Genomic DNA, 27,612 nt, shown 5'->3' with positions numbered 1-27,612 from the left:
CTCTACTATTTTTTTAATTCAAGTATAGTTGATTTGCATTGTTTCAGGTGTACAGCAAAGTGATTCAGTTATATATATACATATATAATTATATTACATATGTATACATATTCATTTTCAGATTCTTTTACATTATAGTTCAACCAGTAAAGACAGACATGCAAAAATATACATGCTATACTCATCCCTTACAGGGTGAAATATTAAAACATATTGTACAGGGGGCTTCCCTGGTGGTGCAGTGGTTAAGAATCCGCCTGCCAACGCAGGGTACACGGGTTCGAGCCCTGGTCTGGGAAGATCCCACATGCTGTGGAGCAACTGGGCCCGTGCGCCGCAACTACTGAGCCTGCGTGTCTGGAGCCTGTGCTCAGCAACAAGAGAAGCCACCGCAATGAGAAACCCGGGCACTGCAACAAAGAGTAGCCCCCGCTCACCGCAATTACAGAAAGCCGGCTAGCAGCAACGAAGACCCAAAGCAGCCAAAAATAAATAAATAAATAAATAAAACATATTGTACAAAAGCTTGAGCTGAGATCTTAAAAGCTAGCCTTTTGTGTAATCTCCCTGAATTCCTCCCTTTTCCCCCCCTCTTGGTTGGCAGATTGAGATAGGTTGACAACTCTTTTTTTTTTTTAGTGTAGGTAATTGAATTTTGGCTTTTCAAAATTTTCTTTCTTTGTTAAAGGAAAGTCTATAGAGTCAATTCAGATTTTTTTCTCATATATTCTGCCTTCTCCAAACCCTATCTACTGAGAAAGCTATTTTCATCTTGTCATTTCAAAAGTATTTCTAGGTCTTAACCCACTATTTATGACTCTTGACAAGAAGTGTAATTAGTAGGAAACACATCTCTTAAATGTGTTGGGTCAATGAAAAAAGGGTATCTATTTAGAATTCATGATGAAGAGGAATATATTAGTGTAGGGAAGTGAGTGAAGGAGATTCTTTTAAAAGTTTTGTTTAGGGACCTAGAATTTATTCTTATCCTATAGCCTCTGACTTAAATTTATGTATTCTGGCCAAATTCAGCTGATTATTCGAGGCATTTTCCTTTATTCTGATTTGCCTTCAGTAGTCATCTAAATGTTTAGCACTTTCCTGATTACAACCAGCTCTTTTTCCTGGTGAATTAATGGTCATAATTCAGAGTCCGTTTCATTTCCTGACTGAAGCCCCTGCCTTCAGGAAATTTAACTGGGTGTTTTAATTCTTTCGTTTATAATGAACATTTGAAGCCCAAAGATCCCAGTTTTTAATCAATACTACTATTATCGATTAGAATATTTATAATAATATGTACCATTTTAATTCATATGATAGATTTTGTATGCTAATATTTTTATATTTTAAGTGCTGAAATTTGGCAACATAGATGATTTTTTTTTCTTGGAAACCTAAAGTACTGTACAGAAACATGTGTGGCACAATATACCTACATAATTGGTTAGGTAGAAGAATGAGGCATTTGGTAAATAAAATATTTGTGTTAATTGAAGATTATTACATATACCTTGTAAATTAATAACTGATTTAGCAAAGATTATAATACAGTAAGATGCCTACAACTCTAAAACTATGCAAAACAATCAAGGCTTTCTAACGGTGAGTCAGAATAATTACTATGAACATTTGCTATCATTGTGCCATAGATATAGAGAAGTGCTAATTAAGCAGAGCCCTACTTGTGTTGGATTCCAGAGAGCCACCTGAGTACTGCTCATTCTTTTGACTTATGATCCTATTATGTTTGGAATTTAAAAAGAGGTAAAGAGAATGGTAGAGGAAACTCATGGTATGCTAGATTTTTTTCTTTGCCATTTGAGTAATTTATTAGATTGAGTAAAATTGTTTAAACTCATTTAGCTTTATAACCTTTAAGAAATCATAGAAAATGAATAGATAAATATATACAAATTATATATCACTAGGAATTTTTATAATTCTCCCCACTTAAAATGCACTTAGGGAAAATGTATTTAGGTACTCTTTAAAGAGTATAAAAATATGTATTTAAAGGCTATTGAAAACTAGTTTTTAACAGATCATCCTTGTAGAGAATGTCTTTGGACCTTTATGATCATGAGTTTTTAATGTTAGATTTACTGCATATTGAAGACAAAACAAAAGCAAAAAATTAAGAAACTATGAACTAGTTTGAAGCTAATATGATCTATGATCAAAGATTGAGAAGACTTAAAATACTAGAAGTGACTACATAGGCTAATACCCTGAGTAAACAATAGCTAACACTTATTGTACACTTAGTATGTGTCAGACACATTTTAAAATGTTTTATAGTTATTGAATTCAATTACTTAATAAATATTTATTGTGTACCTAGTCAGTGACAGGTATTAGTTTAGGCTCTGTGGGATATATAACTGGACAATAAACAGAAAAAACCTCTGCCCTCAGGCAATTTATATTCTAGTGGGAGAAGACCCATGATAATCAAAATTAATGAGTAAAACATAGTGTGTTTTATGGTGGTAAGTTTTATGATGAAAAATAAAGGAGTAAAGGAAGGAAGGGTGTGTGAGTGAATGTGGGGTTCTTTAATTTCAAAATGGTTAGTCAGGGAAGCCCTCATTAAGATTGTGACATTCGAGCAAAGACCTGAAGTAGGTGCTAAAGACATCTGGACATCTAGAAGAAGAAAGGCCCAGAAAGGGGCAACATGTGCAAAGGCCCTGAGGTGGGAGCAACTGCACACATTCATTCTAGGTGCGACAGAGAAGCCCATGCGGCAGGAACCAGCAAGTGAGGAGGAGAGTAGCAGGAGAAGATGAGGTCAAGGAGGTGATGAGGGACCTGATCATGTAGACCTGGGCTTTTATTCTGAGGAGATGCAAAGCCAATGAAGGGTTTGAGCAGAGAAGTGACACAATCTGACTTACATTCTAACAGGATTCTTTGAACTGCTCTTCTGAGAATAGACTGTGGGGCGTGGGGGCAAGGATTGGAAGAGGAGATCAATCAGGAAGCTGTTGGAATAGTCCAAGCAGAGACTATGGTTCTTGGAGCAGGGCTGTGTAGTGGTGGAGCGTAGTGAGAAGTGGTTGCATTCTGTTTGTGTTTGGAACGAATGGCCAGTAGGTAAAGGAAGAGCAGAATCAATTCTGACTCAAGGCTTTTGCCCTGGGCAATGGAAAGAGGAAATTACGATGGAGATGTGAAGACCGTGAAAGAAATAGGTTTGGTAGGGGAAGATCAGCAATTCGGTTTTGGACATTTTGAATTTGAGATGCTTGTTAGGTAGTAGAGATGAATCCTCGCTACAACTCTCTGAGGTAGTTACTATTATTGTCCCTCTTGTGCAGACAAAGTATGAGTATAGAAAGGTTAATTTCTCTTTATTCACTCAGGAAGTAACAGGCAAGATTCAAACCCAGGCACTCTGACACCACAGCTCCTGATTTTAGACACTGAGGGGTCTACATCTAAGGAATTTAGAAATGAGCATGGTCATATTGAGTTATGTAGAATTATAACATGGAAAAGTCCTACCAACCGTAAGATCTAGGACAGCTGGCAGCTTAGGTTAAAATGGCTCTTTTAAATGGACCATATATAAAAATTTAAGTGGTTAGCACTATGTCCATGTCCATCTCTATCTCTGTGTCTATTTCTCTCCCTCTTCACTTTTATCCTAGAGATCTACTTCTCCATACCTGCCTGGCTGGAGTGGGAAAGAGTTTTCTATACTACATAGCTCTGTGTAGCTGTGGAAACAGTTCCTATTTTGATCACTACAAATTTCTGGCACTGTTAGTCTCAAGCGCTCCAGTATCTTAGGTTCAAAGAAGCTCTTGTGCTTCCTGATTACTTCCTGAATGTTGAACCAACATCCTTGTTTCCTAGGAATCCACAGGTTATGGCATTGTTCAGGGTTAGTATATCTTTACCGTTCCATTTGGCTCAGTGTACTTATAATTTAACTTATCACATGGCAGCTGTTTAGGTGTTCTTTGTCAATTAATCTCCACATGTAAGCCCAGCCCAGATAACTTGTGTTGCATTGTACAGTATATAACTTAGCAAAACAAATTATTGCAATTTAAATATACACTCTCTGTATTAGGTAGGATAGCATTAATGTGGACTCCTTTATATAGTTCATCCAAACAATTGTGGAGTTAAAAAATTTATTTTTTAAAGAATTACTTATGATTTGAGCTAAGTTTCCTACTAGTTTATAGAAAATGTTTTATATCTTGGCATGACATCCCTAGAAATATGTATTTGTAAATGAATGGCTGACATAACATTAACTATTCAGCAGTACATTCACCAAATCAATACAAATGTATTGCACTGTCAATAATATGATTCATTTGTCAGTTGGTGGTTGGTCCCATCAGAGTAAGTACGATATTATAAAAGCTAAATTTTTTCCTTCCTATATTGTGTGCTGTGTTGCTGCATGATTAAACCAAATTGTTAAAGTCTGAACTCATTATATTTCATACTTACAAATAATAATACATGTGGCTGGAAGCAATTAGTGAAACAATATAATTTGTTGAGGGAATTTAATCTTAGGGTGCATTGAAACAATGAATGACTTGGAGTTAAGAAGCTTGATTAACTATTAAAAATGTGGAGGCTGTAGAAATTAAGTAGTTTTAGGAAAAGAAAATGATTTTTGGATTTCTACTTGTGTAAACTTTAATAAGCAGTTTAATGTGTTATAAGTGTTCTTTAGAAAATAGGAGTGATAATACCCCTCTTTCTTGGACTATGCTTTTCGGAGTACCTGTCCCTAAGACTTCCTCATTCTTCATTGTCCTTGTTTATGACCCTGAAGGAATGTGTAGAGCTACCATTCACTTAAAGACCCAACAGGCTCTCTTGTGTTGACTCCTATTAGTTCTTAAGCATGTGGCATATAACTATTCATAAATGCATAATCAAATTTTTTCCTTTTGTGTCTTTCATTGTTTAAATAATTTTCTTGCATTACTTATTCCTCCAATATGGGCTTACGGCTTCTGCTAATGACTGAACCTAGGAGAGAACAGAGCCACATCTAGGAGGGATGTGCTTTGTAAGGTAAATAGCATTGCACTGATCTTGAAGGGTGCAGGTGTTGGATTATGGGGTGCTTACTGTAGGAGTGAAACTCCAATAGAGGTGGGTCACTGAAGGTTACTTGCTCCACAGTTTTGCCTAAGAGCCAGATCTGCTTCTGCTCTTATACTATTAAGCAATTTGCTTTATCAGCACTGCTGGGTTACAGTTTAGTACCAGGAATATTTATTATTTTAAATAGTTCATTAAGATTTATCTGTTATTTAAAACTGCAAAAATTTCAGCTGACACAGAAGAAGAAAAGGTCTCAAGTTTAGTGACAGATAATAATTTACCATTAGGGTATTCTTACTTAAGTCAGATAGACTGAAGCCATGTAGCACTATTTAGATCATTTACTGAACAATATCAATGTATATTTTCTGGGTAGGCTTCCTTGAGATTAGATTGCTGCAATGTAGTCTATCTGGAAAAACTTTTGAAAATGCAACTTAGAAAATGAGAGAGGGCTGATAAACCACAGGGAGAACATTGTTTTTGTCCTCTAGTTCCACAGTTTACTCCTATGTGCAATTCAAGGTGTTGGTTTTGATGTATTCTGCTTTCTTGGCATGTTCTCTTTTTCCAAATGCTTCTCATGAAGCTTATTCAGCTGAGACTGAAATGAGTTGAGACTTTTGCTGACAGTCTCTAGCCATATTTGCTGATGAACTGGGTGCACCAGTGCATGGGGTGCATAATTATCTTTACCATAAATATTAGAACTAGGTAGAAGATGCAAGCCCTATATTTGAACCTCAGTTATGGTGAAAACATTGTACATATTTCTCAAAGCAGCAAACACTCTCATAGGAAGAGGAAGGAAACATTTTTTCTGGCTTCATTACTTGAATTATACTCCATTTAATTCTTGTACTTATTTACATGATATTTATTAGAGCAGCTTCTATTTGTTTCATAAAATAAACCGACATCATTTTTGGTGGCAGCAGGGCCTATTTGGGGTGGAGTCACTTCGCTTATGTATGATCACTGCCACCTTTAGGAGTCAGAATCACACTCAGCAACATTTAAGCACATTCATTTTACATTACCTGTGATGGGGACACGCTAAGGAATATTTTCATTTATTCGTGTATTGATGAACATTAAATTTTATTGAAATAATAAATTCATTGGTTAAAAAAGTCTAGCAATACAGAACAATTTATAATAAAAGCTACAATATCTTAGAGATACAGCAGTAACTAATAGAAGAATCAAAACAGAAACTGTTAAAAGTTGGCCACCTCTGGGGGGTAGGAAAGGGTGTGGCTGGATGTTGTGCCTATATATACACATACCACTATACCTTGATTTATTTAATTTTTAAAAGTTTAATTTTCTTCTTGATATGTTAGATTAGGACTGAATTTATTTGCACCACTGTTCATGTTCCCATTCCCCTTTATCTACATATAATTAATTATATCAGTACAGTCTGCCCTCTGTATCCACGGGTTCCAAATCTGCAGATTCGGAGGGCAGACTGTACTACACCATTGTCCATAAGGGACTTGAGTATCCGTGGATGTTGGTATCCAGGTGGTCCTGGAACCAATCCCCTGTGGATACCGAGGGACAACTGTAGTCTGTTTCCATACAGATTACCTTTGGTACTTGAAAAACATAATTAAATCTTCATTTCTTATTCCATTAACCATAGACAGTACTCTTAACTACCCACTTTGTAAGATGAACACATTATAACTCTAATTCTTTCTTCCATTTCTTTTCATCTTCTACTTCCCAATCTTCCAAGTCAATAAAACAACATTTCCATTAATATTTACTGCAAAGCCATATATAGTGTGTTGGTATTACACTTCCTTCTCTATGGATCTAATGTTAGGACTTCTCTGTCACTCAGTAGAGAATGTTCCTAGCATCAAATTGCAATGGATTATCTATTTAAACATTCCACCAATAGACTTTATCATATCCTTACCTCTTTCAGAGTTCTCAATCCATTCAGTCACCCTGCCTTCTTTTCCTCCTGGGGACCTCCCTCCTGGGGCACTGCATCCCCTGGGTACAGTCTGGAGTGGCTCCTCTCTAGGGCCTTTCCAAAGCTGTCCTCCTGAGACTTAACTTTCACTCTCTTTTGAACAACACTCTCTGTTTTTTGGATCTTATGTTCTTTTCTACCTTACATCCTCAAGTTAACTTCCTAAGGAAGGATGCACAGGAGGAAAACATCTTGTAAACCAGATATGTCTTTATTCTACTTTCATGCTTAATTGTCCCGTTCATTTAGCTGGAAATAGAATCCTTGGTTGAAAATCATTTGCTTTTAGAACTTTGATGGTATTGCTTCACTGTTTTCTAGCACTTTGTTTTGTGGATGAAAAAAATCTGATGTCAGACTAATATTATTTGTTGATTACCTGTTTTTTTCTCTCTGGAATTTTTGAGGACCTTTCTTTATCCTTTGTGCTTCAATCAAACAATTTATATATGTATGTATTTACTTTAGCTCTAAGATATTTTCTTATATTATTTCTTTGATAACCTTCTCCCTTCTATGTACTGTCTCCCTTTTTCTCCAAAATTTATTAGTGGGTATTGAATATTCTGGATTTATCCTCTTTTTTTCTTTATTACATATTTTCTGTTTCTTTGTCCTACTGTTCTATGTCCTGGGAGATTTCCCTGGTTTTATCTTCTAATATTTCTCTTGAATTATATTATTCATCTAAAGCACTCTCTTGTTTACTTTTTAAAATAATATCTTCTTCCTGTTTATGTTTTCTGGAGTCTCTCTGAGAATAATATTTTGACGTTTTAAAAAGTTCTCTTAAATCCCCTGGATTATCATTGCTTCTCGTGGGGTCATTTTTTCCTGCTAGTTCATCTTTATCTTTCTTCTTTAACATTACAGGCTTTACTCAAATGTCTGGTGATTTTGGTGGACTGTTTATATGGAAGAATGAAACTGAATGGGAGCTCTGGGTACATGAGATGGTTTCCTGACTGGATCCTCTGCTTTTTGGTTCGTGGCTGGGGTACCAGCCATTAAGCTTGGGAATCCCTAATGACCAGGCCAAGGAAGGCTTTAATCAGCCCTCTAACACTTAGACTCGCTGCCTTACTTCTTAGTATGATCAGAGAAGATAGCTCAGATCTTTGTGCTGGGTTACCTGCCAGGCCTCGGGCAGTCTTACTTCCTGGGATGTGGGAGGGGCTTTCCTCGGATGTGGGAGGGGCTTGTACAGCTTGACTCTTCTCTAAACCAAGGATCAGTGAATGTTTTCCGTAAAGGGGCGATAGTAATATTTAGGATTTGCGGGCCACATACAGTTTCTGTCACACAGTCTTTTTAAAACAATGCTTTAAAATGTAAAATCCATCCTTAGCTAACTGGCTGTAAAAAATAGGTGGTGGTGGTGGCCTGCAGTTTGCCAACTCTTGCAAAACAGACCTCCTGTTAATCCCTGTTTTCTGCCCTATATTTCACCCTCAATTTCTGAGTGTCAATCCTAGCTGGGACTGGGATTTCATAAAGCAGTTTGAGCTCCCCTGCACCTCGCCCCCTCCCACCCCCCTCCTGATCTTCAGCCTTTCTCCCTTTGTATTCTGGGCTGTTTCTTTCTTCTCTGATTTCTTGGTCAGTAGCCTTCCATCTACTTTCTGTCTTCCAAGAATCTGTTGAAAATTCATGTCCACTAATGGCTCCCTTCCTGTTGTGTTTTGCTATTGTGGTAGATGCGGTTGGTACCTATATCCTCTCATCACCTCCAGTTTCCCAGTACCCATCATCTTTCAGTTGCCAGCACCTGCAGCTCTTAGCGTGAGGGTGCCGTCTGGCTGTAGGAGCTTGCTCTGCCTGCCCGTGAAGGCCGGCTAGAAGAGCCAGGGTAGGTCCCCTCCCACCAGCCCTCAACCAATGGCTTTCAGGAATTGGTGGGTAAATACCCCAGCTTCCTTGCTCCTCTGTTGGCGTATCTCTGAGGTGCGAGTTCTCCATAGGCCCCAGGTGCTAACAGTATCTTGTTTGATAATGAGCCCTTTATTGGCTCTCCCTTGTTCCGTGACTCACGTGACTCACGCTCTCCCTCCTCTACTAAAGTTTCCTGGATTCCTTCTCACATAAGTTGGTTGAATTCGAATGCTTATCAAGAGCCTGCTGCTGAGGAACCAAAATGGAGATATCATGGGTTAGTTTTTTTTCCCTTTATTATAATTTTAATTAAATCTCAGGTAGAGGGAACAGATAACTTTGAGTACTTTTATTATACTGAATCTGAATCTGATTAATCAATATTATACTGAGTATTTACCATGGGCCAGGCATTATCTGTGGGGGATAGACTCATGAATTAGCCTTGAATTCTAACCTGCAAGGAGCTTGTGTTCTACAGGGTAGATAATCCACGCAGTAGACTGTTTGAAGTGTTCTTAAGAGAGGCTGCGATGTACGTGTCGTGGGGCTTAGCAGGCATGAGAAGTTATTTGCAAATGGGTGATCAGGGATGGCTTCAGGAGGGGAGTGAGATGAGAGCTGGGTAAAGGAGAAATCAATTTGAAAACAGAATGATGGGGCTGGGCGTTCCTAGGGGAGAAAACGGAATGAACACAAACCCTGCTCAAGAGGCATGCGAGGAGGACTGGTTGAGTCGAGAGAAGCCTTCTATTCCTGAGAGAGGACAAAATGATGTAAAACAAGCATGAGTACATATAAAAGCACAGATGTGTGTGTGTGTGTGTGTGTGTGTGTTTGTGTGTGTGTGTTCATTAATTCAAACGGTAAGGAGATGTTCACATGAATATTGATGGAGGTTGCTGATAATTGATTTTTATAATTAGGAGTTTGGACTTGATGTGGGAAACAAACGGGAGCCATCAGATTCCTCTGAATCCTGAAGGGAAATTAAAAACTTATTTAAGGGAGAATGTTGTGACTTAGGATGTTTTATTTTTGTGAGGGATTGATGGAACGGAGATGAGGAAGAAGCTGCTGCAGGTGAGTGTGATTTTTCAGTCTGCCTCATTGTGGGAGACTGTGGGATTAGGAGTCTAAGGGCTAATTTGAGAAATATGGAGGAAAAAGCTGAACTGCTCAAGGAGGAAAAAGCAGATAGAAGTATGGAGAAGGGGGAAGCAAGGAAAAATTCTAAGAAAGAGGTCTAGCTCTTAGGAATCTCTCAAAGTAGGAAAGATACTAGAGAGAGTAAAAAAGAGAAAGGCCTGCATCTGGACCAGTTAGAATTGAGAAGATGAGCTAGATAGGTTAGGAAGAACTCTGCTTTATCATCTACTTATCCTGTCACTATTTCTGATCATTTGTGTCCTTCAGAAGAGTTGGTGAGGAACTGTGTAAACCTATTGAAGGTTAAGCTTTGGGTTCATTTTGAAAAAAAAAACAAAAAAAAAAGTTTTTTTTTTTGTTTTAGTCCTTAAAGAGGTTTCAATGGGAATAATTAAAAAAATAGAAAGTAATACACCCTTCATTGATAATAAAGTCTTGAGCTTAAGTGAGACTCTTAGAGCTTTCAAATTGTACATTAGAATTTCTATTTAAACTGATTTACTGCTGTAGCCACAACAGTTGATCTGCTGACTTCCATGTGAAGGCTTCCTGTATGGAGAAAAAGTACAAAACAGAATTTAATGCTTTCCCACAATGTCAATTTCTTAGGTACCAAGCCACAAATTAGCATTATTAGTGGGGAAGGACACCCTGTGTCTAGCTACATGTATTTAACTATATGCTGAAAAGACTGTGCTCATTACTGCAACTGTAAGGTAGCTGTAGCCACACATTAATAAGTTATGAGCTACTATCTCAGAGAAATTACTCTACCAATAGTAAGTAGCCTATGTTCTATTTTTCTTCTCCCTTGGATATCTGTATGGAATAAAATTAATTCAGAAAACAACAATCTTCGAGAAGTGGGAAAGCTTAAATTACCTTATAACTGGGCTTCGCCTCCCTTCCCCACCCTTATTAAACAGCATTTATTGATAGAATTATTCTAGCATGTTAGTTGCTCTTTCAGACCCTAAATCTTAAGCCTTTTTTTTTTTAAATTTCACACATCCCTTCAAGGTCACCTCCCACTGTCTTTTCTGTTAGCAACTGCTATAAATGGTATCACACTCTCCTAGTTTTCTACATTTTTACCTATTAGTCATTTACCCTGAAGATTCTTTTCCTTTCTTTTGCCAACCAACAATATGGAAGCAGGCTACTCTATAGGAATTCTGCTCTCTTAGGATTTTGGAGCGAACAATTCCTCAAAAGCCCCCAGGTATCTTAAGAACACCTTTTTTCGGATCTCACCCATTCTTTTTAAAAAATACATCATTGCTTATAATCTACAATAACATAATTAGAATATTGCTGCTTGGTTACTGTCAGATATTTCTGCTTAGCAAATTATATGAAAAGTTCTAATGCCAGGACAGGGGGTACATCTTCTGGGGGGAACTTCTGAGGTTATTATATATGGGATAGAGCTGCACTTAAGAAGATAGCACATTTTCCTTCCACATCTAGCTTTGGAAAAAAGTGCAGCATCCTGAAGAAACCCGGGATACCTGAATACCTGCAGAAATTGTACGACTTTGTCTAAATTTATCCACTTCCAAGATCATATGATCATTAGGCTTAGGAGCCTGAAAGAGACCATAGAGATTGAGTATCCACCTTTGCATCCATTCAACATTCCCATCCAGTACTTGACCAGTGAAAATGTGAGGTAGAAATAGAGTAACTTAACGTAGTAGCTAAAAGTGTGGGCTGTGGAGTCAGACATTGAAATCTAGACTTTCCACTTAAAATTATGAATTGTAATCCAATTTTGGACAGGTTAATTAACTTCTTTTGCTTTACTCCTCTCAACAGTAAACCAGAGATATTAATACCTACACCATGGAATCATTGCGATTAAGTTGTGTCCTGGACTATCTTAAATATTAAATAAATGTAAGCTGTTGTTATTTGTTACTTTCAGAATATGTAAGGACCATTTCTTTAAGTTTGTGCTAAAATCTTTTATTGACTCTAGTCAAAGAAATGCATTGTCTGTCCAGCTTTTTGAATGAAATCTTTTCTGTTGTATTCTGCATTGTATCAAACTAAATTAGTAACATAGTTTACACATCATTCACATGTATACACATGTTTAAGTTATTTAAAAAATCTAGCTACATTTTCAGGAAGGTTTTAATAAAAAGGTTTTTAGAGATCATAAAAATATTTACCTTTTAGCAGGATGGTTTATTTTCATGCTGATGTTGGAATTTTGGGACAGTGCTATTTTGCATGACTGTTTAGAAAGACAACACATATTCTGCTTTAACTGTAGCTGGAATTGACTTTTTTTTAAAAAATAGACTCAGTCTCAGACCTTTGAAAATAAAGGCATTTTTATTGCTAATTTGATTCTGTCAAAATGACTTCTGAATCTCATAGAAGAATTTTAGTTGTTACAGGTAGACTTGAGGTGACAATCGCATGTATTTTTATCATAATAGAACAGTACTGGGATAAACTTCTGCCCCTTTTAATTTTATATGAATTGGTACTCTAATTATCGGGCACTGAGTCTCAATAACTTCTGGTGCTGTGGCATTCTGTTTTCTCCCAGTTCTCACAGGCTTCAAACACTGATTTCAGAAGTGCCTCATTACTGCATAATGTTCCTGGTTCATTGTCATGAACAGATAGCCTGAAGTAGAATGTATGCCATTTAAAGACAACAAAGTTTTTTTCTTTTTAGTTTTTTTGTTTTTTTACGTTTGAATAATACATTAGTGTGAAAAATAGCACCTTCAATATTAAGTTTTGGAAGCCAAATTGAATTGCACAAAATTTCAAAAGTTTGTGTCTCAAATGTTACTTTACTACTTATAAAACTCTGTGTATACCAGGTAGGGAAAGCATCTCATATTTATTTAGTAGCTTTCCAGTACCAGGCACTTCAGATACATTGTATCATTTAATTCTCATAATTGTTCCTAGAGGCAGGAATTATTACCCTCATTTTATAGAGGAGGAAACTGAGAGTCAAAGAAGTAAAATGATTTGCAAAACTAATAAGTGCAAAGCAAGGACTTACTTGAACCTGGACCTGACACTAAAGACTGTCTGCCTTTCCACTCTACTGCCTGGAGTGAAGGAGAGGGAATGTGTGTAGTGAAGTATGGAAATGAATAGCACCATCTGGAAGGGCAGTTCTGCCAAGTTCTAATATGAAAAGTGCTGGACCTCATTATAGCAAACATTAACGTAAAGTTGAATCCCTTTACTGAATGATCCCACTCTTACAAAACACTCTGAAATACATTTTAGTTCTGAGTTCCCATCCATGAGGGTACAGCATTGGCCATAATTGCTGCTGCTGTAACTTTGTACATTAATGGCAATTTTGTGAGGCTAGGTGAATTTTCCTATTTAGCTAGAGCTTGATTGTTCTCTCTAGACTTCCCTTAATTTCCTGCTGAGATCTTATTAAACATTTTGAGGATGAACTAATCAGTGTTTTGCATCCTTTTAATAATGTGAATGCTTTTTCTTCAGCATAATTTAATGTGAGACTATTCAGATGGAAATAGATCGAAAGACTTCCTCACCAGTCATGGTCTCTGAAAATGGGCTCGCTTAGTGATGCTGATGGGTAGGCAACCACATTAAGGTTTAATATGAGGTAGAAACTTCAGATGAACGTTTGTAAATGGGCAACAATTTATAAATAACTTTTAGTCATTTATTCTTTCATTCTCAAAATTAATGGTTCCAGGTCACTTGTACATACTGAAATTCCTTCTGGGGGTATTATGAGAGGAAGGTGATCCATTCACAAATCTTCATAGCCAAATTGATAAGCTTTTGATGCTTATGCTTTAATGCCTATTGATTGATGCTCGAAAATCAAATTTGCTCTTCCCTCACCCTAGTGGATCACTTCAGCATAAAATTAGAATGCTTAATTTGAAACAAATTCTCCCAAAAGGAGAAACAGCTCTAATTTTCCTGTAGACGCTATCAGTACTGCTTCTTTGGGTTTAGTGTTAGATTACATTAGTCCCTGGATCAAGATAGTTCATTGGCATATTATAACTTTTAACAAGAAGCCAGAGTATATTTGGTAGTATGCTGTTGTATGAGGTGAAAATATGTTTTGATGACTTTGATGGCAAGAATCTTTTAATATAGTTTCACATCATTTAAGTATGTAGAGACATGGGAAATAAACCAGTCTTTTTTTTTTTTTTTTTCTTCTTTCTGTATGCTACAGGGTACAGATTTTAAATTTTAGCAGCGTAATTCAGATTTTTGCCTTATGTACTGTATTACTAATCTGAATATTTTCCAAACTTTTTGAAGAAAGTTCTTGTGATTTGGTTTGAAGCAGAGTTGGAAATCATAAGCTGCTTGTGTAATTTTCAGACACCTTTATGAAAACTGAAATAGTCAAATGCTTCCATATCTAATGTAATGGAACAATTGTGTTATTTTCAGTTATTATTTGGTTTAGGATGATGAACTCACACAAATATAACCATTTCTCTTACATTTGATACCAAGACCATTACCCTGGCTTGTCTTATGGAGAATGAAAGCATATTTTAAGTTATTTGTATATATATATGATTTATCTTAATGGTATTGGTTCAACTAATCCTTTTGGCTATCATTTATTATATAAAAATAATTTTTTCCAAATACCATTAAAGAACGTATCTGAATGGGATGATAAGATAGAAAATTTCAAGATTTTGGAGTTCAGAGTAGGTACAATAGATAAACTACTTTTACAGAATGGTTTCTGAATAAGACCCTTTCTTATTCACATGTGCCATTAAAATACACATGAGTATTTAAAGAATACTCACTTACACTTATCATCATCGTATACTTTTCTTCAGTGTTAGTGACTTGGTAAGGAAATTGGTCTTAAACTGTTAACCTCAGCAATTGCTTAACTTAGTTTTACACCTCCCACAAAAACTATCCCTGAGATTTTACTGTGAAACTCTACTTACGTCCAAAATCCTTTTATTTTCCCACCAAAGCAGGGATTCTTTTATTTGCATACTTTTTTTCTTCCAGTTGTACTGAGGTATAATTGACGTACAGCGCTGTATAAGTTTAAGGTGTATAGCATAATGATTTTACTTACGTACACTGTGAAATGATGACCACAGTTCTAGTGAATATCCATCATCTCATAGAGATCCAAAAAGAAGGAAAAGAGAAAGAAATTTTTCCTTGATGAGAACTCTTATGATTTACTCTTAACAACTTTCATATATAACATACAACAGTGTTAATTACATTATTTTTTTTAATAAATAAATTTATTTATTTATTTATTTTTGACTGTGTTGGGTCTTTGTTGCTGCGCATAGGCTTTCTCTAGTTGGAGCGAGCGGGGCTACTCTTCGTTGTGGTGCACGGGCTTCTCATTGCGGTGGCTTTTTTTCTTGCGCAGCATGAGCTTTAGGTGTGTGGGCTTCAGGAGCTGAGGCTTGCAGGCTGTAGAGCGCAGGCTCAGTAGTTGTGGCACACGGGCTTAGTTGCTCTGCAGCATGTGGGATCTTCCTGGACCAGGGCTTGAATCCATGTCGCCTGCATTGTCAGGCGGATTCTTAACCACTGCGCCACCAGAGAAGCCTGTTAATTATGTTATTATTGACTGTATTCCCTACACTGTACATTTCATCCCCCTGACTTACTTATTTTGTAACTGGAAGTTTATACCCTTAATTTCCCGCATCTATTTCACTCATTCTCCCACCCTCTGCCCCTCTGGCAATCACCTGTTCGTTCTCCGTATCTATGACTTTGTTTCTGTTTTATTATATTTATTTTTTGTTTTTTAGATTCTACATATGAATGAAATCATATGGTATTTGTGTTTCTCTGTCTGACTTATTTCACTTAACATAATACCTCTAGGTCCATCCACGTCGTAAATGGCAAGATTTCATTCTTTTTAATGGCTGTGTAATGTTCGTGTGTGTGTGTATGTGTGTGTACCTGCCACATCTTCTTTATCTATTTGTCCATCGATGAGCACTTAGATTGCTTCCATGTTTTGCTATTGTGAATAATGATATTTTCATACTTTTATGAAATGATCTTGTACAAAACTGTATTATGTTAAACTATACTATCTTAATGATATTAATATATGTGTAATCTATATTTAAAATTCCATAGAATCTAATTATTGTCTATCAAAGAGAAAAAAATAACATATAGCAGTTTCAGTAGTTGAAAGGAACTCTAAACAATCTCAAAGCAGACAAAATTTTTGAAATATAATATACAAATATATCTGGATAAACTTCACATGTTTTCCTGTGAGCTGTTTCTTGCGTTGTTTCACATATTGCGGCTTACTGTGGTGTCATGATAGCTAGAAGAAATCATAGGAGCAAAAAATCTTAGCTAAGAAAAGTGGGTGATGTCACTCATTTGATAGAGAAAGAGATATTAGGAGGATACAGATTCTGAGCTGGCTGAAGGTAAAGATTAAGGGAAATTTTCATAAGGATGAGAAAAATAAAAGTTACAGTATTATCTTAGCAATTACTTTCAAATACTGTCATAAAATAATAAAGAAAATTATGTGAAAATGATATAATTTTTGGAATTATTTCTAAGAAAGATGTTTAAGGGTGATGATGGAGGTGGGGCAAAGGAGAAAGAAAACATTAATAATAAAAAATGGGAAATATTAGAACCTAACATGACTATCTACTAGGAGAGTATTTATCAAAATTTTATTGAAAGATCCTAAAGTTGTATTTGTTATAATGAAAAATATTACATTAACGTGGCTCTTGATAAGATGTAACCTGTATCTCCAAATAAAATTTTCGCATTTCCCTTATTCCAGTGCAAATCGGATTATAGCTATCACTTCATGGTAAATTATAAAAATAATCAATAAATTTAAAATAACCATAATATGACAGTAAATGATAACCTTAAACATTTTTGATCACTGTGTTTGTTGAAAATGTCAGATCTTATTCTGCCTACAGTAGATCAGGGAACCTCAGGAAAGTGGAGGGATTTCGTGATATAAGATAGTTAAAATTTAAAGCATTTTATTTTCTGTTTTTAATTTTATTCAGCCAAGGATTATAAGACTCTCTCAATGCCTCCTAAGTGACAAATTCATTAAATATTTATTGATCATTTATAATATTGGAATATTAAGCCCTGCAGTATTGGATGTTATGGGTGCTGGAGATATGTAGTGAAAAATACCAAGGTCAGTGTTCTCATAGCATCCACATTCCCTGGGAGAAGAAGGACAATAAAAAGAAATGACAAATGCATGTAAAGTATACCAATTTGCATTAACTACTATCAGGAAAAAATTAAGAAGGGTAAGAGTAATTTTTTTTAGGGTAAGAGTAATTTTTAGGGTAAGAGTAATTTGAACAAATTACCCTAGCCTAGCTTCATTGTAATAAAATATTTCTATTCTTGTCCTTTCTATTGTCAAGGAATTTGCTAATAACAAACTCTGATAGTACAGTGAGACGCCATGACTAATTACGCATAATTGGTCTCTTCACTTTTTCACATATTACAGAGAGCAGATTATGATTCCAGTAAATTTGGATCATGCATAGAAAAGATTTCAGGTAAAAGTGATCCACGGAAATAGACACTGACATCTTGTTTGCTGTCAGAAGCCACAACTAAATGGCTAGCAGATTGTTGAATTAGCCCATGGACAGATGTATGGGAGTCTTGGAGCAAAATAGTTTTAATCAGGGCTGATTTTTAACCCTCTTAGAATTTTTACATTAGATGTAGCTAAATTGGATTGAGTACCTAATTTATTATCAACCTGGTTTAGGTTTTGGTCACTGAAAGCATACATCTAAAATGTAACTGTCAGAAATCTGAGTAAGGTGTAAGCCCATTTGTCAGTAGAGTAGGTGATTCATAGTAGGTGATAAATAAATATTTTTTGAGGGACTAGCTTGTTCTGAGGAACTGAGCAGAAACTGAGGTTACTGCCTCCCTGAAGGCTTTTGCTCAGTCTTGGGGCACAGAAAGGTAGAGGACCCAATCCACTATAGATAAAACTTTGTTGGGAAAAATATAAACCTGCCAAAATTTTAAAACTTCTTATGAAATATTCTTTTTCAAGATTTAATTCACATACCAGACCATTTACCCATTTAAGGTGTCCAGATTTATTTTGTATATTCTCAGGATGTGCAACCATCATCACAATCCAACATTAGAACATTTTGTCCCCCATTAAAGAAACTCCAGTCCCATTAGCAGTCACTCCTCATTCATCCAAACCCCTCAAATCCTAGGCAGCCACGTATTTAGTTTCCATATCTATGGATTTGCCTATCCTGGACATTTCATTCAGACTTGTTATGGCCAAATAAAATTCAATTGTTTAGAAAAGTTTGCCATATTTTGTTTATCCATTCATCAGTTGATGGACATTTGAGTTTCCACTTTCTGACTATTATGAATAATACTTCTATAAACATATGTGTACAAGTTTATCTGTGGAACTGTATTTTTATTTTTCTTGGGAATATACCTAGGAGTGGAATTGCTGGGTCATATGGTAACTCTGCATTTACTTTCTTAAGGAACTGTCAAACTGTTTTCCAAAATGGCTGTACCATTTTACATTCCTATCAGCAATTTATAAGCGTTCTAATTTTTCCATATTATCACCAACACTTGTTATTGTCTTTTTATTATAGCTATCCCTATGGACTTGAAGTGGTATCTCATTATGGTTTTGATTTGCATTTCCCTGATGACTAATGGTGTCAAACATCTTTTAATGTGCTTATTGGTCATATGTATCTTATTTAGAGAAATATCTCTTCAGATCTCTTTGTCCATTTTTTAATTGGGCTATATGTCTTTTCACTGTAGAGTTGTAAAATTCTTTATATATTCTAGATACAAGTCCTTTATCAGATACATGGTCTGCAAATATTTTCTCCCATTCTGTGAGTCCAGGGATTGGCAACTTTTCTGAAGTTACATCATAAACCATCATGAATAATTTCATTATATTTGAGAGGATGTTTTGTGGTAAAGGGATGAATGTTCATGAAACTACTGTGATTTTAAGGACCCTGATCAAGCCACTCAGAAGTATGGATGGAAATGCAATGCGGTAGTATTTTTTAGAAAGACAAGGAAGATTTCCTTCCTCTTCTTCCCACCCACCACTTAAACTCATAAAGAGTTTTTTGGTTTTTAAAAAATGAGAACTTCTCTGGAAGGGTGTGAGGGTGAGGTTTAACACTGGCCCTGGATGTGCCATTCAATCATCTATGTGTCACAAATTACTTCATTTAGTTTTCATAAGATCCCACTTCACCTCCCACCAACTCTTCTAGTTCCTCACTCCTGTGATGTTTCCTCTACCATTTCCCTGCTGTTTCAGAAACCTGATTCTTCCAAAGAACCCTTTCCCGTGGAGCCTCCTGGAGTGGGTGCTGCTCATTCTCTCGTGCTCTGTGTATCATAGATCCCCCAAATCTCATGTGAGTTGCCTGCTATCTGGAAATCATTCCTATCCCTTCTCTTTACCGTAATTCACTGACATCTTGGCCACTCTCTCACGTCCATCAAGGCTTTAGTATCTTTCCCCTCAAACTTGAGGCTTATTATTATTTATTATTATACACCATTTATTATTATTCTAGGTGTCTTCATCCGTGTATTGACTGCTCATTTCTTCTTTACTACATCCAGTAATTCCCTACTGTCCACTAGATTAGATTCAAACTTCTCCAAATAGTACTCAGTACCTCTAACTTAATTGTCCAACATTTTCATACCCAGTGCTTGATGCTAACTGACCATGAAAACCAGAGCTGTCCTTTTTGTGACCCAGCCAACTCCTACAACCTGTGTGTGTTTCTAGCTCTGTGCTTTTGCCTGTGTGATTCCTAGTATTTAGACTGTGCTTTTGCTTGTGTGATTCCTAGTATTTAGACTCTGCTTTTCTTATTCATATTCTGTCCATCATTTAAAACCCTATTTCAGTTCTGCTTTCTTTTGCCCGACTGCTCTTCGTGATTTCCTCTTACACTTGTTTGAGCCAGACAGTGATTACTTATTAAGAACTGGTTATTTAATACAGTTTCTGTACAGTTCAATTTAACACTTTAAGAGCACTCTGATTTTTCGTGGTTTTGTGCTTGTAAGACTTTTCTTATCAATTGATAATAGACTTCTTGTGAGCAAGTAAATGTCTGCACATCTACCACAGTGCCTGAAAAGTGGCACATGGTCAGTAAGCACTGGTGTTTGTACACTGACTCCCTGATACCTTTGGGAATTCTTCAGTCGCTATCATTGAGATTATCTGAGTTTTGTTTAATAATAATAACGATAACCTATTATCTTATGTTGATTTTGGGAGGAAATGTGTGACTGAGATCACTCTGCACTTTCCTTCTCTTTGGTTGAGTCTGATTCCACATGAATGTGTTTTTTACACATTCATGATTAGGCAGTGTTGGTTTTATGACAGTGCCTCAATATTGAGGTCTCAGGGCCTACATCAAAATACCGTAAAATCATTGATGATAGAAGAAAAGCATACACAGTTCATGTCCTGTAGTTCTATATGAAAGCTTCGGGATTCTCTGAATATGATCTTTAAATTTTTTCTTTTTAAAATGCAGCTAACCAACATTATTAAGGCACTATTTATATTTGAGTGTTTCCTTTTCTCTGAGTGGAACAGCAAATCAACAGTGTGCAACCTTCGTGCTCATAGATGACAGAGCGCAGTGAATTGTGCTTATTTTGGATACCCACTTCTGTTGGTTTTAGTACAATGCAATATCTGTGTTAATTTCTAGGCAGCCGTCTGAAATCTGCAACAGAAAATAACTGATATGTCTGCATAAGCAACACACTTAATCTTTGGTAAAGTAATTTGAAAATTTGCATTACATTTTATCAAGTGATAAAAATTTTAGATAGTATGTTTCTAAAACCTCTCAGGCGTAAATTCTACAGTGCTCTTGCTATTACTTGAACATCTTGCTCAACTATCTTGCTGTTACTTCTAAAGAAGTGATAAAAATGAAAAATGTGAAGGAAACAGAAATCAGAATTGGAAGGACATTTGTGGTGCCAATTATATACATTTACCATAGCACTTATCAAACTGTCATCATTAGATTTTTTTTTTTTGAGGGCAGAGGCTATGCTTTATTTTACTTCTGAACCTAGCACAATGCATGGTTCATAGGTGCTCAGTAGATGGCTGCTGAATTTATATGTTTTTGGAGTGAGCTAATATATAATGAAGCTTTAATAATTTAGACTGAAAAAGTAGATTCTTAATGTTTGACTCACTGACCACAAATTATATATTAATATATTCATAAATAAAAATTAATACTCATATTTAATACTTGAAAAAATGCTTTTTCACAACTACTGAATTCTTGAGCAAGTGAATGACATCCAGTCCAATTGACCAGGATACTTACACATACTATGTACATAATGTGTATGGGCTTGATCTCATAGCTGGAAGTTATGAATAGTGTGGTTTGGATTTTAGTCATTGTGGAAACATTTAAGCCTCATAAATGTGAACCATGTCCTTTTTCTTTCCTTGTTTTAAAATTTTATTTTCCTAGAGATGATATTCTGCCTATCTTGCCTCTTCTTCACACTCAGGTAATACTTGTCAAATGTGAAAATTGTCTTGACAGAACACCAGAGAACTTTCTAGATATGAGATATTCAGAAACTGGTGCTAAATCACAGGGCACTACAAGAGGTAAAGCTGATGATTAGATAGAAAAAATGCTAAGTTAAGCTATAGGTCACCATGTCCCACTCCTCCCTTCCACATATTCCTTCCACTTTAAGGAAAAGCAGAAAAGCTTTTTCCTTAATTATGCTTGCTCTCTCGAAGTATAAGAAACTAACGTGTCTCTTACCAAATACCTACATTCTTCCTGTATTCCATTCTCTATCAAGTCCATGTTCCTCAGGATGTTTTTCTGAGGGGGATGAGTCTGGCTTCTTTCACGCAACATAATTATTTGGAGATTCATCTATGTTTTTACATGTTCAGTAGTTTGGTTCTTTTTCTTGTTGAAATAGTATTCTATGGTATGGATATACAAACATTTGTTTTTACCAATTGATGAGGAATTTTGAGTATTTTTAATTATTTTAATTTAATTATTTAAATTTAATTAATTATTTTAATAATTTTTAATTATTTTGAGTATTTTTAATTATTATAAGTATCTCTCTCCCAGAACACTTTGTTCATAACTCTAATGGAACATTTCTCATAGTAGGTTAAACTAGGTTGTTTTCATACATCCTCCATTAGACTATCCTGACCCTTCAAGATAGCGGAACTGTATCTTTTTCATCCTTGCTCTCCCAGCCCCTAGCATAGTGCTGTAGTTTCGAATTGGTACTCCATGTAAACAACCCTCTTAGGTGAAGCCAAAACTTTTTCTTGATCCTGTACTGTCTCCATCATCACCACTTATTGATTCATTCAAATCAGAAGCTTGAGAGATGTTTGTTTGCTTTTTTTTGAAAATCTACTTTGTTTAGGTATAATTCATACACAATAAAAGTCACACATGCTTTTTTTTCTAAATTAAAAAATTTTAATACAATTTCTAAAGATTATACTCCATATCTACCTATATTGGCTATATTCCCTGTGTGGTGTAATACATCCTTGTAGCCTATCTTACACACAGTAGTTTGTACCTCCCATTCCATCACCCCTGTGCTGCCCCCCACCCCACCCCCGCCACCGGTAACCACTAGTTTGTTCTCTGTCTGTGAGTCTGCTTCTTTTTCTTATGGTGACTAGTTTGTTGTATTTTTTAGATTCCACAAATAAGTGATATCATAGAGTATTTGTCTTTCTGTGTCTGACTTATTTCATTTAGCATCGTGCCCTCCAAGTCCACTTGTGTTGCTGCAAATGGCAAAATTTCATTCTTTTTTATGGCTGAGTAGTACTCCATCGTGTATGTATGATATGTGTGTGTGTATGTATATATATACACACATATATGTATAGTGTGTGTATAAATATATATATACATATGTATAAATATATATATATATAAATATAAATAAATATATATATATGCATGCCACATCCTCTTTATCCATTCATCTGTTGATGGACACTTAGGTTGCTTCCTTATCTTGGTGATTGTAAATAATGCTGCTGTGAACATTGGGGTGCATGTATCATTTCAAATTAGTGTTTTTGTTTTTCTCAGATATATACCAGGAGTGGAATTGCTGGGTCATGTGGTAGTTCTATTTTTAGTTTTCTGAGAAACCTCCATACTGTTTTCCACAGTGACTGCACCAATTTACATTCCCACCATCAGTATACGAAGGTTCCCTTTTCTCCACATCCTTGCCAGTGTTTGTTATTTGTGTTCTTTTTGATGATAGCCATTCTGACAGGTGTGAGGTGATATCTCACTGTGATTTTGATTTGCATTTCCCTGATGATTATCAATGTTGAGCATCTTTTCATGTGCCTGTTGGCCATCTGCTTTCCTCTTTGGAAAAATGTTTATTCAGTTCTTCTGTCCCTTTTTTTTTTTTTTTTGCCATGTGGCATGGCTTGTGGGAATCTTTGTTCCCTGACCAGGGATTGAACCTGGGCCCTGGCAGTGAAAGTGCCGAGTCCTAACCACTGGACCACCAGGGAATTCCCTGCCCATATTTTAATTGGTTTTTTTTTTTTTTTATGTTCAGTTGTATGAACTGTTTATGTATGTTGAATATTAATCCCTTATTGGTCGTATCATTTGCAAATATTTTCTCCCATTTAGTAGGTTGTCTTTTTGTTTTGTTTATGGTTTCCTTTGCTGTGTAAAGGCATTTGTTTAATTAGGTACCATTTGTTTATTTTTTCCTTTTATTTCCTTTACTTTAGGAGATGGATCCTTAAAATATTGCTGCAATTTATGTCAAAGAGCATTCTGCCTATGTTTTCCTCTAGGAGTTTTATACTACAAAGCTACAGTAATCAAAACAGTATAGTACTGGCACAAAAACAGATACATAGATCAATGGAACAGGATAGAGAGCCCAGGAATAAACCCACACATTTATGGTCAATTAATCTACAATAAAGGAGGCAAGAATATACAATGGGGAAAAGATAGTCTCTTCAGTAAGTGGTGCTGGGAAAACTGGATAGCTATGTGTAAAAGAATGAAATTAGAACATTCTGTAGCACCATCTACAAAAATAAACTCAAAATGGATTAAAGACCTAAATGTAAGACCAGATACTATAAAACTCACACATTCTAAGTAGCTAGATCAATGACTTTGAAAAGTGTATAGGGCTGTATAAACCATCAAACCAATTAAGATATAGAACATTTTAATCTCTCACCAAAGTTCACTCTTGTACCTTGACAGTTTCAAACTGTCAGTCTCTTGCAACCCTCTGTCCCAGGCAATTACTGATCTGATTTCTATCAATATAAAGTGGTTTTGTCTGACTTAAAATTTCATATAAATTAAATTATTCAGTATGTACTCTTTTTTATTTCCAATTTCTTTTCAATTTGCATAATATCTGTAAGGTTCAACCATATTGCATTGATCTGTCCTTTTAATTGAGGGTGTTTAATCCATTTACATTTAGTATAATCATTGAAATATCTGGGTTTAAGTGTACCATCTACTTTTTTTTTTCCCATTTTGTCACCTCTACTTTTTCATCTGTTGCTCATTTGTTGACTTCTTTTAGGTTTATTGAATTTTTTTTTGCATGTGTGTTTCATTTTATTTCCTCTGTTGACTCCTTAGCTATACCCTTTATTATTCTTTTTAGTGGTTGTTCTAGGGCTTACAATATATGTCCTAACATAGCATAGTCTATGTAAAAGTGACACTCTACCTTTTCGTGTTTCCTACATCCTTTACAAACATCCCACTTCTCATTTCACAAATATAATAATGTTAATCAGTATTATTCCATTTACACCTTTTCTCAAATTCACTTTTTCATTTAAAATCACTCAAATGACTTTCCTTTTTTTTCTGGTACTAAGTTAACTCCTAACATGGCTTATCAAATTCATTATGTTTTGAGTCTTGTCCACATCTCTAACTTTATCTACTACTGCTTCAATTCCAGGAATACTGATTTTCTTACAATTCTTCAAATACATCTGGCTGTTTCAAACCTCTGTGTCTTATATAAATTGTTCCTCTGTCTGGAATACCCATTCTCTTTTGGCATTTAAAATTTTTTTCTGAGGGATTATATGTCTGTGAAACTTTTCCTGACTCCTCTCCCTCCAGACAGAATTAATTATTCTCTACTCTGTTCTGCTTCTGTGCCTTCTGTATACTTGTATTAGATGCTTCTTGCACCATTTCAAATTTACTTGGCCATACCTCTTATTCCAGCTACAACTGCATTGACCATTTCTGTGAAGATGCTGTCCATCTTCCTGCAGATACAACTTGACAGTGCCCTGCCTCAGTTTAACCTCTCACTCCCCCACTCTAACCTTCATGGATTCTTTATTTGATGGTGAAATAGCATGGGGCACCCCTGGGATTTTGCCCAGCACTCAAGCATGTGCAGCACAAGGAATGATGGGGAGTTATTGCCCTGGGGGACACCCTTGACCAATGAAGAGCAGAGAGATGAGTAAATGCTTCCTGCTTTCTTTCCCTGGGAGGTTATTAGGTGTCCTATAAGGCTGAGTATCAAACCATCTGTATGGGTAGCCAGTCAATTCAATAACAAATCTTTTTTTGACTTTCCTTCCTTCCCGCCTTTGCTCCATCTTCTCTAAATCTTGTTCCCCGAATCATACTTCTTTGTCTTAGGCTCTGTGTTCTGAGGAAACCAGGCTGAGAAAATACAACTATTACCTGTATAACATTGTCTTTAAATGTGTTGCTTCCTCCAGACCAGTGATTTTTCAAACCTCTTAAAGCAGTAATATATTAAGCCCAAAAATATACAACTGGTAAAAGTAGAGCAATTCTGATTGGAATGAGAATGAAGCCAGAGGTTTTGTAAAACAAAAAACAATATACCAATTAAGCTATGAACTTCATGAGAGTTAGAATATATGTCTTATTAATCTTTGACTCCTAAGAACCTGGTATAGTGGCTGGCTCCCAGCAGGTAGTCAATAATATCTATTAAACTGAACTAAATTTAATTGAGGGAAACTAAAGTGTATAAAATATAAATAATTTCATTTAGTCTACAGTGATTATGGATAAAAGAAGAAACAAAACAAATATAGTACTAATACTTTTTATGGAAGCATGAGGTTTATTAGAAAAGGCAATAAAACTTTTTCTGTAAGCTCAAGTTTTTCTATTCTTAACTTTGTATATTAATTTTCAGATGGTTGTCCAGGCTTCTGCTTTATGTCATCAGTAATAAATTGAAATTGAATTTTTAAAAATCCCCCACATTTTTTTTTGTTTTGTTTTTAATTTTTATTTATTTATGGCTGTGTTGGGTCTTCGTTTCTGTGCGAGGGCTTTCTCCAGTTGTGGCAAGCGGGGGCCACTCTTCATCGCGGTGCGCGGGCCTCTCACTGTCGCGGCCTCTCTTGTTGCGGAGCACAGGCTCCAGACGCGCAGGCTCAGTAATTGTGGCTCACGGGCCCAGTTGGTCCACGGCATGTGGGATCCTCCCAGACCAGGGCTCGAACCCGTGTCCCCTGCATTGGCAGGCAGATTCTCAACCACTGCGCCACCAGGGAAGCCCCCCACCACGTTTTTGAAATTGTTTATTAATAAAGGTGAAAGGGGTGGGAAAGTTATTTACAATTATTTTATGGTCATCAATGTGGAACGGGTGAGATAAAAAACTAAAGATAACATCTAGAAAATAAATATGCCACTACGGAATCAAAGAGCTGCGAATGGAAGCTCCTCTTATGTACTGTGATGATAGTCAGTATTGAAGGGTGTCGTCATTTCTTTTTCTTTTTTTTTTTTTTTGTCGTGATTTCTTAAACATGACAAAAACTCCAGAGGGATAGACTTCTTGAATTAGTTATTATGAACAAGGTTTTCTGAGCATTCAGAGGTGGGGAAAACAATGAAAAACAACAACAACAACAACTTCCCTGGAAATTTATGCTCTTAAAAAATTGATCAGGGTATATTTTTGTATGAATAAGGTATTTTATCAATTGGTCCATCAATTCACCTACTCACTCAACCACCCATTATAATGGTGTTAAGATTGGCATTTAAAAAAGCCTACGTGCGAATCTGTCCTTTACCATCAGTCAATGAATTTTTTTCAATCATATTTCTTTAAATAAGAACTTTAAACTTTTATGGATAGCAAGTTAGTGACTGATTTCCATTTTCTTTATTGTAAAAATTGGGCTTGTTTATGAGAGTTGTGAGAAAAATATAGTCTTAAAATACATCTATCCAGTCATTCAACATACATGTCAATAACACATACTTTGTGCTGAGTGCTAGGATTCAGTGGTGAATATAGTTAGTAGATTTTAGAGATGGAAGGAACACCATGAG

The 27,612-nt window shown here is 35.9% G+C and overlaps 1 protein-coding gene and 1 non-coding gene across 2 annotated transcripts in view; one reads left to right on the top strand and one right to left on the bottom strand.

Annotated features, from left to right (window-relative positions):
• The window catches only part of SLC44A5 (solute carrier family 44 member 5), a 352,752-nt gene that overhangs the window by 20,663 nt on the left and 304,477 nt on the right, over positions 1-27,612 (top strand). The window lies entirely within an intron of this gene.
• On the bottom strand, positions 23,706-23,777 carry TRNAE-UUC (transfer RNA glutamic acid (anticodon UUC)). The gene has a single exon. It is a non-coding gene; the product is annotated as a tRNA-Glu (tRNA).

The sequence above is a fragment of the Balaenoptera ricei genome, chromosome 1, assembly GCF_028023285.1.
Source record: "Balaenoptera ricei isolate mBalRic1 chromosome 1, mBalRic1.hap2, whole genome shotgun sequence".
NCBI lineage: Eukaryota > Metazoa > Chordata > Mammalia > Artiodactyla > Balaenopteridae > Balaenoptera > Balaenoptera ricei.
This window is presented reverse-complemented; position numbering and strand designations above follow the sequence as displayed.